Genomic DNA, 15523 nt, shown 5'->3' with positions numbered 1-15523 from the left:
TTGCCCATCCTGCAACTCTCTCCTCTACCAAGTAACCACCAAAACTTCCTCCTTCGTTATCGTTCCTTCACACCCCGACTTACTTCATTCCAGTCGTCATCTACAGAATATTTTCCCAGAACTCTCACCTCTCGTGTTTTCCCCTCTGTTTCTTTGCCTCATCTTCTCCCTCCTCCCATTCCCTCCTTCCATTCCTCCCTCCCCCCTCTCTCTTAACTGTTCATCTACTCTGGATTATCTCCCTTTATCCTTTGGCCTGTTTATTTTTTAACTTCCCCATCGTAACCGCCTTTACCGTTTTCTTTATTCTGCTTCATATCTCTCCTTCAGTCTCGCCAAGTCTCTCTCCGAGGTTCTATTCAGAGTCTCACGCTTCTGTTAACTCGCGTATCACCAAGTTTCTCAGTATTGTGTTCCCACCATGCCAAGTTATACTTGTTGTTATGCTTCTCAGTATATATATATAAATATATATATATATATATATATATATATATATATATATATATATATATATATATATATATATATATATATATATATATATATATATATATAATGGTACTCTACCCACGCTTACAGAGCGAGAAGAGAATTATATACTATACCCACGCTTACAGAGCGAGAAGAGAATTATATTTTATTCGATGTATGTGTGTGTGTGTGTGTGTGTGTGTGTGTGTGTGTGTGTGTGTGTGTGTGTGTGAACAAAATAATTCATTCATCGATTTTAATCAAACACAGCTGAATGGTTGAGGATCTGCCAAGGGCTGTTTTTTTTTTTTTTTTTTTTTTTTTTTTTTTAGGGATCAAATGTCAAGGTCACTGGGCTAGGTCCAAGTATGACCTAGCAAAATCAATCTGAAATATGCTAATCCGATTCAGATCAAACTTTGTGGAAAGGTTGAGGTATAGACAAGAACGAAATTAACTGATTTTCAGAAAAGTCAAAGACTGAGGTCACAAGGTGAGGTTAGAGTTCGACCTGCTTGTTTGTCTTCCAAACAATATAACGAAAACACTTTTGATTTGATGTACACCAAACTTGGTGGAAGGATTGAAGGTTAAGGTGGTCACACTGAGGCAAAAGTGGCTATCATGCTAGCAGCTTTTGTGAGCAGAAACGGCTAGCAAAGTCAATTTGTCGCCACACGCCTGTGTTTTAGCGAGGCGAAACGGCTGGCAGTGTAGCCTAAATTCTCACGTCGCAGTCATTTGTAAACATGAATCTGCATTTGCCCGTCTTACATACTTCAGCAACTCCAGAGACACAAGGCAGTCTACTAGAGCTTTCCTTCCCGCAGGATCCATATCAAATACTGGTAAAAATCTGTTTTCCACTTGTTGTTTGGAAACAAAACAGACAGCCTTCACGGCTGGTCACAAGTGTCAGAATACTGATTTCATGGCACACACACACACACACACACACACACACACACACACACACACAAAAGAATGAAAACCACAATAATTAAATTGCATTTACTTAACAATTTTAGCTACAGTTTCCTCCTGTGATAACAGAATATTTTCTCGCTACTTACAAAAATAATATTAGGCTCATTTGAGTTCTAATAACAAGAACAAGCTGTGAGCAAAAAATGTTATCCATTTCCCCTTGCAGGCGAAACTTGGCTCACCGTGGGTCATTTTAGCTAACGGCTCGCACAAGCTGCTCGCAAGTTAGCCACTTTTGGCTCAGTGTGACGCCTTCTTTAGATAGAAGTCTGAACTATATATTTTTGTAGAACAATAGGTCAAAAGTCAAGGTCAACTGGCAAGGTCAGTTTAAGCGGTTTCGGAAAGATTAGTCAAACTTGTGAGTGGTTCAGGGTATTGCAAGGATAAATGGATTCGCTTCTGAGAGCAGTCGATCCAAGGTCAACATCACAGAACAAAATCAAATGTTCGGCCCTTAGACGAATAATTGGTGGGCGTGTGGGTGTTGCACTGTCTGACTGGTCCATCTTCATTTCTCAATTTATTAACTAAAAAAAAAAAAAAAGGCGGCATGGGATGAAAGAAAGTTGAGTAATGAAGGTGAGAGAGGGAGGTAGAAGTGAAATTGTCGTGCATCTTCAAACATCTACTCCTTCGGCTCACTTCATTCTTCCTCCCTTACCAGTCTCACACTCTTCCTCTCTCTCATTCATCCTCTCCATCTCCTCCCTTCACCCTTCCATTGTCCCAGTCTTCCATCTCTTCCGGCCTCTCCATCTTTCTCCCTCCAACCCAATCCTCATCCTTTCCATCAATGTCCTCTCACTCCAATCCTCCTTTACGTCAATCATTTCCCCTTCCTTCTCTCACACCTTTCTTTCCTCATTTTCTCTCCTCCTTTCCCCACCCCATCCCTTTCCTTCCCAAATCCTTCAAATATTCCTACCCCCTGCTGTCCTGTGAGTTTCTTGGCAAAAACTAGGTCCTCCCTGTCTCCCACCTTTCTCCTCGGTCTTCAACCCAATCTCCCTCCTTACCTCCATCACCTCTGTTTTTCTCGCTCCCTACCTCCATCACCTCTGTCCATCTCCCTCCCTACTTCTATCACTTCTGTCCTTCTCCCTCTTGTCCTGTTAGTACTGTACGACACACACACTAATCATTCTCATCCCCTCCATCCTTGTCACCCACCTCCACCCCAACGTTCCCCACCATTGTCCTTCTCCATTCTGCCCTCCTAATAACCTAATGGCCACCTCTTCATACTCCCTCCCCCCCATTCCCCATCCTACACCTCTATCCTTCCCCCTACTCCCTCTCCCTCCCCAAGCCTTTCCTGTCCACTTCTTAGCTCTCTCTACCATTGACACACGGTACAGTTACTATTCTTCACCTCCTCATTCTTTCTTTCATCCCTCTCCCTCCTTACCCTCTATCCCCTATCCTTCTCTTTTCTGTCCCATTCACACACATGACAACCTCTCTTCCCCCTCCCTCCCCCACCCCCTCAATCCTCCTCCTCAATCCATCTTATCCGCCTGCCTCCTCCTCACTTTCCCCTCCTCCTCCTGGGTCCTCATTTCTTTGTATGTGGTTGCTATTCAACATGGAGTGAATTCGCTAATGAGGAATAAGTTGGGGTTAGAGAGAGAGAGAGAGAGAGAGAGAGAGAGAGAGAATACCCGGTTCACTACAATGATGTCCTCTTTTTTTTTTCTTCTTCTTTTTTCAGTCATCCCTGGACGATTATATTCAGCTTAGGGAAAACCTCTCTTCCCGAATGGTCTAATAATATTATGATAACGATGGCCCTGATTATCACCACCAGCATCATCATCATACATATAGCCTCTCCTTGGTGTTCCTCCTCCCATCTCATTAACATACACCCTCCCCTCTCCTCTACCCCTCCCTCCCCTTCCGTCTACCCATTACTCCCCCTCCCCTGACTTCATTACCTCATGCTCCCCTCTCCCTCAACGTCAGGGGAGCTGGAAAATGCACTCTTCCTCTGTTAACACACCCTGGCGTCTATGACTCACTCTTGGATCAGTGTATTCGTGTAGGAGAGAGAGAGAGAGAGAGAGAGAGAGAGAGATGCCTCTATGTGATTTCACTGTAACAGAATAGTATCCAGTAAACAAGCCAACCCGCATCCATTCCGTCTTCTGATAAAACAACGTATTTCCTCTCAAAAGAGTAAACCCCAGTATTTTTTTAGGAAAACAAAATCAGTGTTTAAATGAGAACATGGATGTGGTGATGGTGAGGCCTATCAGAGAGCAGTATCAGAGCCATCAGAAGAGCAAATCATCAATGGCACATGATAAGCGGTCAGGCATACAGGTAAAAAGGTCACCTGGCAGAGCAGTGTTGAAAATATTTTGCTTTTCTTTTAAAGTGACTCAGATTTTGCTTACAGCTATCCAGTTATTACCCGTGTACTATAGGTCTTTTACCTTAACGTGACACAGATTCTCGACTGTTTTTCCAGTTCATTCCACGTTGCTCCTTGATAGATGCATTACTTACCACTGCACAAATTCCTTCCCATAACTTCCATAACAATTCCTCGTTGCTAGCGTTGCATTCTAGTGCTAGTCTAGTCGTTACACCTCAGCATTCAAGACAGAGTAATTTCAGGCCAAGTCAGAATAAAATGAGTATACTAACATACTCTAGCACCACACAAAACAGATTAATTTTCCCCCAGACTTCAATCTACAATAGTTCAAGTCCAACTGTTTTAGATTTTTTATTAATGGAGGACACTATTCTGGTGTATGGATTCTAAAAATTTTATATGTTTTTTCTTCCTCTTTTCACCTGTAAAAAAATATACACACACTGCCTCTCTACTACATCTAGGTCTCCTTTCTCTCCTTCCCCCAGTCACCTACTCTCATACACTCTCCTCAATCACTCACTGTCCATTTGTTCCGCCTGCCCGAACCCTCTCAGTGTATTTATTCTCACTTTTCCAACATTCCACCCTCCACACCACATTCTTTCTCGAATCCTATACTTTCTTCATCAGTCTCCCTATGTCATTCCACGCGTTCTTTTGACGTAACTTGTGTCGACAGCTCCCACTTTTGATAAACTCTGTGCGTCGTACAAGCCTCTTCCACACTTCAAGACTTCTTCATTACCTTGCTTATACCTCTGTTTCTCGTCACTGCTCTCGGCGCCTTCTTATTTCTCCTTCGTCTTCTTTTCCTTACTTCCATTCCTCCTCCTCCTTATGTCATCTTTTTTCTGTTTCCCACTTCTTTATCTCCCCTTCCCACCACCTCCTTCAATGTATACTCTTTTTCTTCACTTCTTTCATATTGTAACTTAAATATTTTCTTCTTTTTTACTTCACCGTCCTTTTAATTTTCTTTCTCCTCGCCCTAACAACTTCTGTCGCTTTCTTCTCCTCCTCCTCCTCCTGAGATTTCCTTCTGCTCTCACTCACGTCTCACCCACCCTTCACATCATGCCCTCTCACCTCCTCCTCTTCCTTCTCCTCTTTCTTCCTGATACGTCATCTCTTCCCCATCTTCTCTCTCTCTCTCTCTCTCTCTCTCTCTCTCTCTCTCTCTCATGTTCTCCTTCACATTAATCTTAATTTTCCCCATTGGCTTTCCTCTCAGTATTTATTGCCGTGAAGTTTTACGTCAATCACATTGTCTCTCTCACTTCTCTTTCATCTCTCCCCTTCAGTCCTTCTTCTCAGTAATTATTTCTTATCTGACGTGACTTTTTCTTTCTCTGCCACTTTCCCTCCCCTCCCCTCTCTCTCTGTCTCTGTCTCTGTTTCTCTCTGTCTCTCTCTGTCTCTGTCTCTGTCTCTCTCTGTCTCTCTGTCTGTCTCTCTCTCTCTCTCTCTCTCTCTCTCTTTCTCTAATTGTGTTTTCACGCCCTCTCTGATCCCTCCTTAAAACCTTTCTTGAGCATCTGCCTCTGTCTTAACGTTTTTTTACCCCCATTCTCTCTCTCTCTCTCCATTTAATATTCCTTCCTTCCTCACTTAGTTTTCTTCCAATGTCTCGTTCATCAGTGTCACCCCTCACTTCTTCTCCTCTCTCTTTTTATTTCTTTATCTCCATTCAAAATTTTTCCATTTCCTCGTATTCTGCGCTCTCTCTCTCTCTCTCTCTCTCTCTCTCTCTCTCTCTCCCCTTCGCGCTGCTCTCTCATTGTTTGCTTTTATTATTCTTTCCCGCCTTTTGTTTCTAATTTTTTTCTCTTTTTTGTCTCCTTTGAGACTTTATTTTTTTATTAAAGTTCTTTAGCGAGATTTTTTAATGCCTATTTTTGTTTCTCCCCCATTGGGCCTATTTTCTGACCTAGTCGATCCTCTCTTGTCTTCTTTAATTTCTCTGTCTGTCTGTATGTATGTCTATCTCTCTCTCTGTCTCCGCAATTATTTCCCTTTTTCCCATAAGTTCTTTCTCGTGCCTCCCCTCCTTCCGCGACAGCTTCTGGTGGTCTTTCTCTTGCCTCCTTTAGGTACCACATTTTTCGTGTCATGCTCTCTCTCTCTCTCTCTCTCTCTCTCTCTCTCTCTCTCTAGTTAACATACTTCTTTTTATTCTTCCTCTCTAGTCTTTCGTTCTCTCTCTTATGTTTTATACTTCCCCCTTCTTTTTCCTTTGATTTTTTTACACTCACTCTTTTATCTTCCTCATCTTCCTCACGCCATGGTCTTAGTCTCCCTCTTTGCTGTTTTTTTCCTTAATGCACTTTCATTTTTTTTTTTAATTGCTCACTCTCTGCTTTAGAACGTTTTATTCTTTTTGTCAATATTTCTTCGATAATTTTCCTCACTCGGTCTGGGTCTCTTTCTCTCTTCCTCTGTGTTTGATTGTCTATGTGTCTGTCTGTATCTATTTATCTGTCTATCTGTCTAGCTATCACTGTTTTCTTTTCATTTCCCCTCTCATTACATCTTATTCTTAGTTCTCCTTCTTTTACCAGTAAATACCCAACTTTCATTCTATTTTTTTTTTTGCTATTCCCAGGAACTCACTTTCATTCTTACTTTTTTTCAGTTCCTTCTTTCTCTCATTCTTGTTTTTACACCTTCCTCTTATTTTTCGTTCCTCTTTCCCTGTTTCATGAACACTCACATTTCTTTTTATTACACCCGTGACACACTCTCTCTCTCTCTCATTATTCTTTTTTCTCCCTGCCTCTTCCCCCCTTCTTTCCGTCCTGACTCTCAGATTATTATCTTTCCTCCCTTTTTTACCTTGCAGTCTGTCTTCTTCTATTCTGACCCCGATAATTTCACATTCTCTTTCTCTTTCCCACTCCTCGCAGCTTTCCTTTCTAGCTTTCCAATCTCACCTCTGCTTACTTCCTCTAGGCTTCCCTTTTCTCCACCCTTCCTCTTATTTCTCCATTTCCACCACGTCCACGGTCTTGCTTACCTCCCTCTTCCCTCTCTCCACCTACTGTTTATTTCTCCTTCTTCCATCCTCCCTCTCGTTCGTTCCTTCCTTCCTTCACGTTCATATCCTCCCCCTCCTTCTCTTACTTCCCTCTGCTCAATCCCCGTCGTTCCATCTTGCACTTTTCTTCAATTTACACCTTCCCCTCACATTCACTTTTTTCTTCTTCCCATCTCTCTAACTCACAGTCTCCCACATATCCCTCCCCGCTTCACGTTCCCTTCTCTACTCTCTCCCCATTTAATCTTAGTAAACCTTTCTCTCAGTCCTTCTCTTATTTCTCCCCTTCAACACGCTCATTTACCTCCTGTCTCTGCACCAACCTATGCTCCCTTCCCCTCCCACGCACTATCCCTCTTTCTCATCTCTCACTCCCATCAGGTTCATTTCCTTCAATTTGCTCGCTCTCTCTCTCTCTCTCTCTCTCTCTCTCTCTCTCCTTTTAACTGATTTTATTTCTACTTACTGAATCCCCTTCCGGGCTCTCATTTTAAACGTTTTATTTTCTTTACTATTTTCTTTTCTCTTCCTCCCCTTCCCGACGATATCGTCTTCGTCTGATTCTTTGGCCCCTTTCTCGTAATTCACTTTCTTCCATTGTTTTATATCCTTTCCTCCTATGAAAATATCACTTACTTCTTTATATAGTCTCTCTTTGATAATTTTGCTTTTATCTCGGTTCTCTCTCTCTCTCTCTCTCTCTCTCTCTCTCTCTCTCTCTCTCTCTCTCTCTCTCTCTCTGTCCGTCTGTCTGTCTGTCTCTGTTTCCGTCTCTGTCTATGTGTCTGTGTGTGTGTCTGTCTGTCTGTCTCTGTCTCTCTCTCTCTCGCTCTCTCTCAATCTCTCTCTTTGTCTGTCCGTCTGCCTGCCTGTCTCTCTGTCTGCCTGTCTGTCTGTCTCTGTTTCCGTCTCTTTCTATGTGTCTGTGTGTCTGTGTGTGTGTCTGTCTGTCTGTCTGTCTCTATTTCTGTTTTTTTAGCGCTTCAATTCTTATTCCATCGATTGCCATGCGTCCTTCATTTGCAACACCACTTTCTATTTTTTTCTCTCTCTTTTCCCTCCTCAGCCACTCTTTCATTCTTTCTTTTTCCACTTTCTCTCAGTCCTGGTTTTACACCCTCCTCTTATGTTTCTTTCCTCTTTCCCTGTCTCTTGAGGGCTGGCTGGCTTGTCTTTTATCCTTCCTTCTTTTCTTTTTCCGTCTGTCTCTTGTCCTCCTTCCATTCCTTCCTTTACGTCCTCATTCTCTTCTTTCTCCACTTTTTCTTTCCTTGTTATTTCTTATTCTCTTGTTCCCAGACTCCCTCTTGCACTCCGTTTTACTATCGTACATAATCTTTTCTTTTCAATATTCCCTTTTTTTTCCCTTATTATTTTCCCTGTCCCTTTCTTTTCCTCCATACCACTCCTTTATCATCAGAAATTTTATTCCCCTCTTTCTTCCTTCCATTCATTTGCCCCCCTCCCATCTATGTCTCCTTCTTAACATCTCATGCTATATATGTGTTTCTCCTTGTCGTTTCTTCCATCCATGCTCTGTCTCCTCTTTCTGCCTTTCCTCCCTTCATTCTTTTTCGTCCTCCTCGTCTCCTCGTCATTCCTCTCTGGCCCCATCTTTTTCCCCTCATTTGTCATCTCCTCATTTTATATCTTTGGTCCTCGTTATTTCTTACGATCGTTTTCCTTTCCTTCATCTCTGGCCGTCCTTCTGCCATCGTTTCCTTCCCTCTTCTTCTCCTTATTCTTCTCTCGGCCTGCCTCTTCCACTCATTCCATCCTCATTCCCAAACATTCACCTTTCCTCCCTTTGTCTGCCTCCCATTTTGTCCTCTTCCGTCCTAGACCCAATAATTCCACTTTCTCCTTTCCCTTGCCATGTTTTCCAGCTTCCCATTCTCAGTTCCCCTTTAACCTCTCCTCACTCACTCTGGTCTTCCCCCCTTCCTCTCATTTCTCCCCTTTCTCAAGCACTTTCCCCTCCTCTCCTCCTCTTCCTTCCCTCCACTTAGTGTGCATTTCGTCCCTAACTACCCTCCCTCACGTCCATTTCCCTCCCCTTCCTTTTTTACCTCTTCCCATTGACTCTGATTCTCCCTCTTCCACTCTCCCTCCATATTCTTCTCCTTTCCCTCTTCCTCCTCCTCCTCTCCCTCTTCCTCCTCCTCCTCTCTCTCTTCCTCCTCCTCTCCCTCTTCCTCCTCTTCTTCCTCCAGTTCCTCCCTTCTCTCTTGTTTATATCCCTACTCCCTTCCCCTTTCATCCAGGAAACCCGTTCTCTCAACCCCTCCTCTTATTTCTCCCTGCCCTCACGTTCATTTACTTCCTCCCTCCACGGTTACTTTATGTTCACCCCCCCTCTCTCTCTCTCTCTCTCTCTCTCTCTCACACACACACACACACACACACACACACATCGTAATTGCAAAGGAGTTTGGTTTCTTTTCCACTCGCTGCAATTAACCACACAAGACTTCGCCACTAACAACTTTACCCCGCCGTCTTTCATGCCTGTGTGTGTATGCGTGTGTGTGTGTGTGTGTGTGTGTGTGTGTGTGTGTGTGTGTGTGTGTGTGTGTGAGAGAGAGAGAGAGAGAGAGAGAGAGAGAGAGAGAGAGAGACGGGGGAAAGTAACACCAAAGAGAAAACTTAATTCCTTCAATCCAATATTCCTTTTTCTTGCTACCTTCAGACAATCCATTTAAGCCCTGAAGAGACTTTTTGACCTAGAGAGGTTGAATAGAGCCTTAATTTTCACCTTCTCTGTGCGAACATTCCCCTGAGCAAAAAAATATATATATAAAAGATAAAAAATTCTGTGGAGGGAGGGCAGCTAGATGGATGAAACACGTCATTGTGCTGAAAGGTCTTAAAATGAAACAAGTTGGATGAAACAGGGTGGATCTGGAGGGCCTAGTGAAGCATCAAAAGACACTGAGGAATTAGAGTAAGACGCCCAGTAAGCAACGAGAGATGACTGCGAGGGGAAAAAAAAAAAGTGAAATGCGTGAGTCTAAGTGCCGGTGCAAAAGGACTAAGAGAGGGTGATAAGAAACCGCCTTTGCTGATGAAGAAGTCTATGGCGTATTCAGAAAGTATCGCAGCCAATTTCGACGATAAACAAGACTCCAAAGCATTTAATTACTGTCAGGAATAATTTTCTTTTGCCGTATTTTCACACCGGCTCGAGCAGCACAACGAGGCTAAGTGTTTGGTTCGGTTGATCTGTTTGTCTGCCTGTTCGTCCCTTTGTCTGTTAGTTAGGCTGTGGAAGACTGTTGAATAGAAAGTCACCTAGAATTTGGAATAATGACTGAGGACCATCAGAGGAACAAGTGATAAAATTTTGGCTGAGAAATGGTCATAGGACAAAGGCAAGTTCAACGCAGTTTTGATTTAGATTAGAATCAGACTTGGTGGACGGGTTGAGGCTCAGTAAAGGAAGATGTGATTCAGCTTGGAGAATCATCGGTCAAAAAAAAAGGTGTTATGACAAGATCAAAGGTTTGAGCATTTTGATTCGATATGAACCAAATATTGTGTAAGAGTTTAGGGTAAGCCCAGGATATAATTAATTTATTTTGAGGACAATAGGTTAAAGGTCAGGGTCACTTAAAAAAAAAAAAATGTCATGTTAAACGTTTTTTATCCAATCTAAAAAAAAAAAAAGAAAGAAATAATGGAAGCGTTGGGAGTTACGCGAAGATAAGATGGTTCGAGCAGGGTTACGATATGTCTCAAGTGACGGTCCCAAGGCAAATATTTGGTCCGGAGACCGATTGTAGGTTGAGGGGGTTGTATTCTCTCAGTGTCGCTTCTCGTTCACTTTAATAGTTCACCCTAGTGTCGTTGTGGTATGATTGGTAGTTGTGCGAGTGAAGATAGAAGTATATTTCAATTAATCTTATAAGCAATTTAGAAGAGAATTCGGGGTGGCAATGTGGGCTTCGTGGAGCCTTAGTTACACATTATGCTTAGTGCCTCATTAATACAGTACTTTCTTTAATGTATATATAAGTATCTTCAGTATCGACATAGTAACGTACACATTGATAGAAGGTGCAATAAGCAAAATAAATCGAGGAGTGAGAAGTACAGCCATAAGCAGAAGTTCGCAGACAAATTTTTACTAGCCGAGGCAATTGAAGGTGCCACATCAACTATTTTTATGTGCTGGCAATATCAGGCAGACAACAAAGACGTGTGAGAAAGATGGAAACTCTCTGTGGTCTGAGGAATGTGGAAAGCAGAACACGATGCTGGTAGATGAATGTCGGCGGATTTCTACCCCTGGGTGTACCACGAAGACTCCTTAAATACCAACACCATGTCTAAGAAAGTTTAAAATTACGACTCCTGTTTCATCCTCTCTCCCAGTCACAGTCTCCCAGTCACAGTCCCGGCTCAATAATCTTTTCATTAACTGCCAAATTCGTCCGTGGAAATTTGCATGCCTCCTCAGTCTGTTCGCTTGCACACTCCAGTTCCAATCGGTTACCCTGATTGCTTTGGGAATTCCTCTGTAGTAATTTCCTGTTACCCCTGCGCACAGGTTGAGGTAAATACTGAGCGTTAGCTGTCTATACTGTGTTCAATTTAACAATATCCATTTTACTCTAACTAGGCCTAAAATTGCCATCTAGCCATTCTGTATGCTGAGATGTAAGGAGAGACTAGCACAGGAACACGATGCTAGTAATGAAGAAATGCTGCGGAAAGGGTGTAGATCCGTAGACTTGTAATTTTCGGCTGCTCAGCTCCGCGAAATAAGCTGGAAAAGAACGAAAATCTGGGCCACGTCAAGGTAAAAATGATATTGGCGTATAAATATAACCTCTCCATCTTGAACGTCGAGCTGTAGAAAGAGAGTAACAATGGTGCTAATCACGATGAAGTGCTATCGAAAGAATGAAGAGCAGGAGTATTGTCTTATTCTACAACTAAGCTGCATGAAATAAGCTGTAAAAGGATGAAAATTTCCGCCTAGATAAAATGAATGATCTAAATAAGGCAGTAATCTTCCTCTCTCTCTCTCTCTCCCTCTCTCTCCCCTTCGATGTCTTACCCTAACACTAGATGGTCTTAAGTCAGCTGAAGGAAATATCAACCCGGTATAAAGTTAAGGTTGGGAATGGAATGTTTCTGATATATTTTTGTAAGACTCGACAAGTATGTGTATCGATGTTCAGGGAAACAGAAATACACACTAAAACACAGACACAGGTGCAGAACACACACACACACACACACACACACACACACACACACACACACACACACACACACACACACACACACACACACACACACACACACACACACACACACACACACACACACACACACACACACACACACACACACACACACACACACCGGAGCTTCCCCTAACAAGCCCCCTTCAAAGCCCATCACGGCAGGGAGAAGCAAGGCACAGGGATAATGTCGACTCTGATACCTCTCCACTCCACATCAGCCACTCGGGAACGTCTGTGGGGAAACTCAGAGAAGCTGGAGGAAAATCAGAGGCAGATGCAGACGAAAATTCTCCCCCATACACCAACAAAACTCCTTCCAAAAGTGTGGGCAAGATAGGTTGTTGCTGAGTAGGGACGAAAATGACAGACTGATTTGAGGGAATATCTAAAAATTATCCAGGGAAATTCACAGACGTAGGGAAAAAATCATGGAGGACGATGAGGACAAAAAATCAGACGTTGGGGAAGAATCGGAGAAGCGTAAGGGAAATCGAACGTTGAGAGGAAATCAGAGCCGCTGGGAGATATTTTGAGACACAGGGAGATAATGTGAGACTTTGGAGGATCTTTTAAGACGCTGGGAGATGAACTGAGACGGTGAAAGATAATTTAAACTTGGGAGATCATTTGCAATACTAGTCATTGGGGAGATATTGTGAGTCGCTGGGCAGATACTGTGAGTCGCTGGGGAGATAATGTGTGACGCAGAAAGATATTTTGAGACGCAGGGGAAACATCACAGAAGCTGGGGAAATTAGGGACGTTTGGGGGGAAATCATGTACGCTGGAAGAAGATCGGAGGCGAAGGAAATCAGGCAAGTTAGGGGAAAATCAGAGGCTTGAGGGAAATCATGGATGCTGAGGGGAAAATCAGAGACGTTGAGAGGAAACTGTAAGTCCTGCTGTAGATAGTAGACAGATAGATGGACATATTTAGGTAGGTAGGTAGGTAGGTAGAGAGAGAGAGAGAGAAAGAGAGAGAGAGAAATAGCTCAATAGACAGATAGCCAGATTGATGGACGGATGGATGGATAGATGGATAGATAAACAGATAGAAAAGAAATAGAGCTAAACAGAAAGAGCCAGAAAATTGGATGGATGGAGAGGTTGATAAACTGACAGGCAAATATAAACAGACAGATAAACAAAGACAGACAGACAGAAACAGAGACAGATAAACAGACAGATAAAACAGACAGACAGACAGGCACAAATACACACATCGAGACAGATAATCAGCGACACATACACAGAAAAAACACCCAAGGGTTCGCAGGAGGTTGGGTATAGTTTTTTTTTTTTTTTTTTGAGGGACGATTGCACAGGCTGACAGGGACGGCAATCTTCAGAGCATCGGGAGTCGCCTCGTCTCCTCCTCCTCCTCTCATATTTTTGCCAATGGTGTGTCGAATTTCGGGTTTTCGTATTTTTTTTTTTTTTTGTGTCTTTTCGTCCTTCCCTCACGTTATCTATCGTTTTTTTTTTTTTTATTTGACGATTTATCTATCCCCATTTTTTCTTTCCCGTTTTCTATTTACATATTTTAAATCAACGAATTATCATCACTTTCGTGTTTCCCTCTTTCTATGTATTTTCATTTAACGAATTATCTGTCCTTGCTTTCGTCTTTCCCTGTTTTCTTTTTATGTAATTTTATTTGACAAATCTCAGTTTTCGTCTCTCTCTCTCTCTCTCTCTCTCTCTCTCTCTCTAGCTTTTCAGAGGGATTTATGGGATCAAACCCTATGGACACGTAAATTTTGAGATCCAATGTTTTCTTCTATGCTGATCAGTCGTCATGGCAAATTACACAGAATTATGTCGGTGTACTGTATCTGTGTGGAGACCATGTTGCATTCCCTTGACAATATATGCAACCAGGTTTTCATTATTTTAGCTTTTCAGTGTCTCGTTGCTTTTTGTCTTTACTCTCTTGTCTTACTCTTTTGTCCATCAACGTTTTAATTACCTTCTTGGATTTTCGTCGTCCTGTTTATTCTTTCCTCGTACTTTTCTTTTATTTTCTGTAGCTTTGTCTTTTTCTGCCTCATTTTTTTTTTTTTATCTGTCTGACCTTTCTATTTTTCACTTTTCGTCTTTCTCCGCAGTTTTCGTACCCCGTTCTCTCTCTATATTTTCTTTTTCTCATTTACCTTTGCATGCTTATTTCTTTTCAGTTTTCTTCCGTTTGATATGTTTTTGTCTTTTTTTTTTTTTTCCTTGTTTTCCCTCTGTCTGAATTCTCTTTTATGCTCATTCTGTGACTGTCTTTCTAATTTCGTCTTTTGTCTTCTGTCTTCTTATCGATTACACCTTCTTTATGTTCATTCAGACGCTTTATATTTTTGCACATTCTCTCTCTCTCTCTCTCTCTCTCTCTCTCTCTCTCTCTCTCTCTCTCTCTCTCTCTCTCTCTCCTGTTTCGTCTCCCTGTCAGTTTTATCTCCCTCTGTTTCTGTATAATTTGAGAAGTTTTACTTTTTATTTTCGTTTCTGTGTATGTCCTTTGTCTCTGTCCCTCTCTGTATAACTGACATGCATCTTTTATAACTGGTCTACATGTAAGTCCCTGTATCTCTCTCTCTGTTTTGTCATTTTCTATCTATTGGTCTGCTTCTATCCCCGTCTATCTATTGGTCTGCTTCTATCCCCGTCAATCTATTGGTCTACTATCACCGTTTATCTATTGGTCTGCTTCTATTACCGCCTATCTATTGGTCCACTTCTGTTCTAGTCTGCTTATCTGTCTGCGCTTAACAGGTCTGCTTGTATATGGTGGAAGTGAATTATTGGCTTACTCAGATTCTTAATTCTCTAGAGTACGTCGTCTGCTTTACATACATTAAATCGTTTGAGCAGTGCATTACAAGAATCACGTTGTGTCTGTCTACCTGTCTATCTCTGTGAATGCTGTGTCTTCGCTCCTGTCTGTCTGTTTGGTCTGCTTTTACTATATATCTTGTCTGCCTGTCTGTCTGTCTACCTCTTTCATTGTTTATTTGCCTCCTACACTAAACACATCTGTCTGCTTTTTCTTTCTTTCTTTCTTTCTTTTTTTTTTGTCTGTCTTTCTCGCCTTTTATTTCCTTCCCACCCGAGGCGTTAGTTTTTTTTTTATTTGTCTGCTTCTGTTTTCACTTTTTATTTGTCTTCCCACTTGAGGCGACTCTCCATCCGTCTGTCTGTCTCTTTCATCTCTTATTTGCCTTCCACGTTATAGGAGTCTTTATATTTTTCTTTCTGTCTCTGTATTTTCACTTTATTTTTTGCGTCCTTCTGTCATTTTTTTCTGTCTGTCTCTCAGGTTAAATTTTCCTCCAACACGAAAGTCATCTGTGTATCTGTCTACCTGCCTGTCAGTCCCCTTACCCCCTTATTTGCCTC

The sequence above is a fragment of the Coenobita brevimanus genome, chromosome 80 (assembly GCF_032717465.1).
Source record: "Coenobita brevimanus isolate Jiangsu-jjx chromosome 80, ASM3271746v2, whole genome shotgun sequence".
Taxonomy (NCBI): Eukaryota; Metazoa; Arthropoda; class Malacostraca; order Decapoda; family Coenobitidae; genus Coenobita; species Coenobita brevimanus.
Note: the sequence above shows the minus strand (reverse complement) of the source record.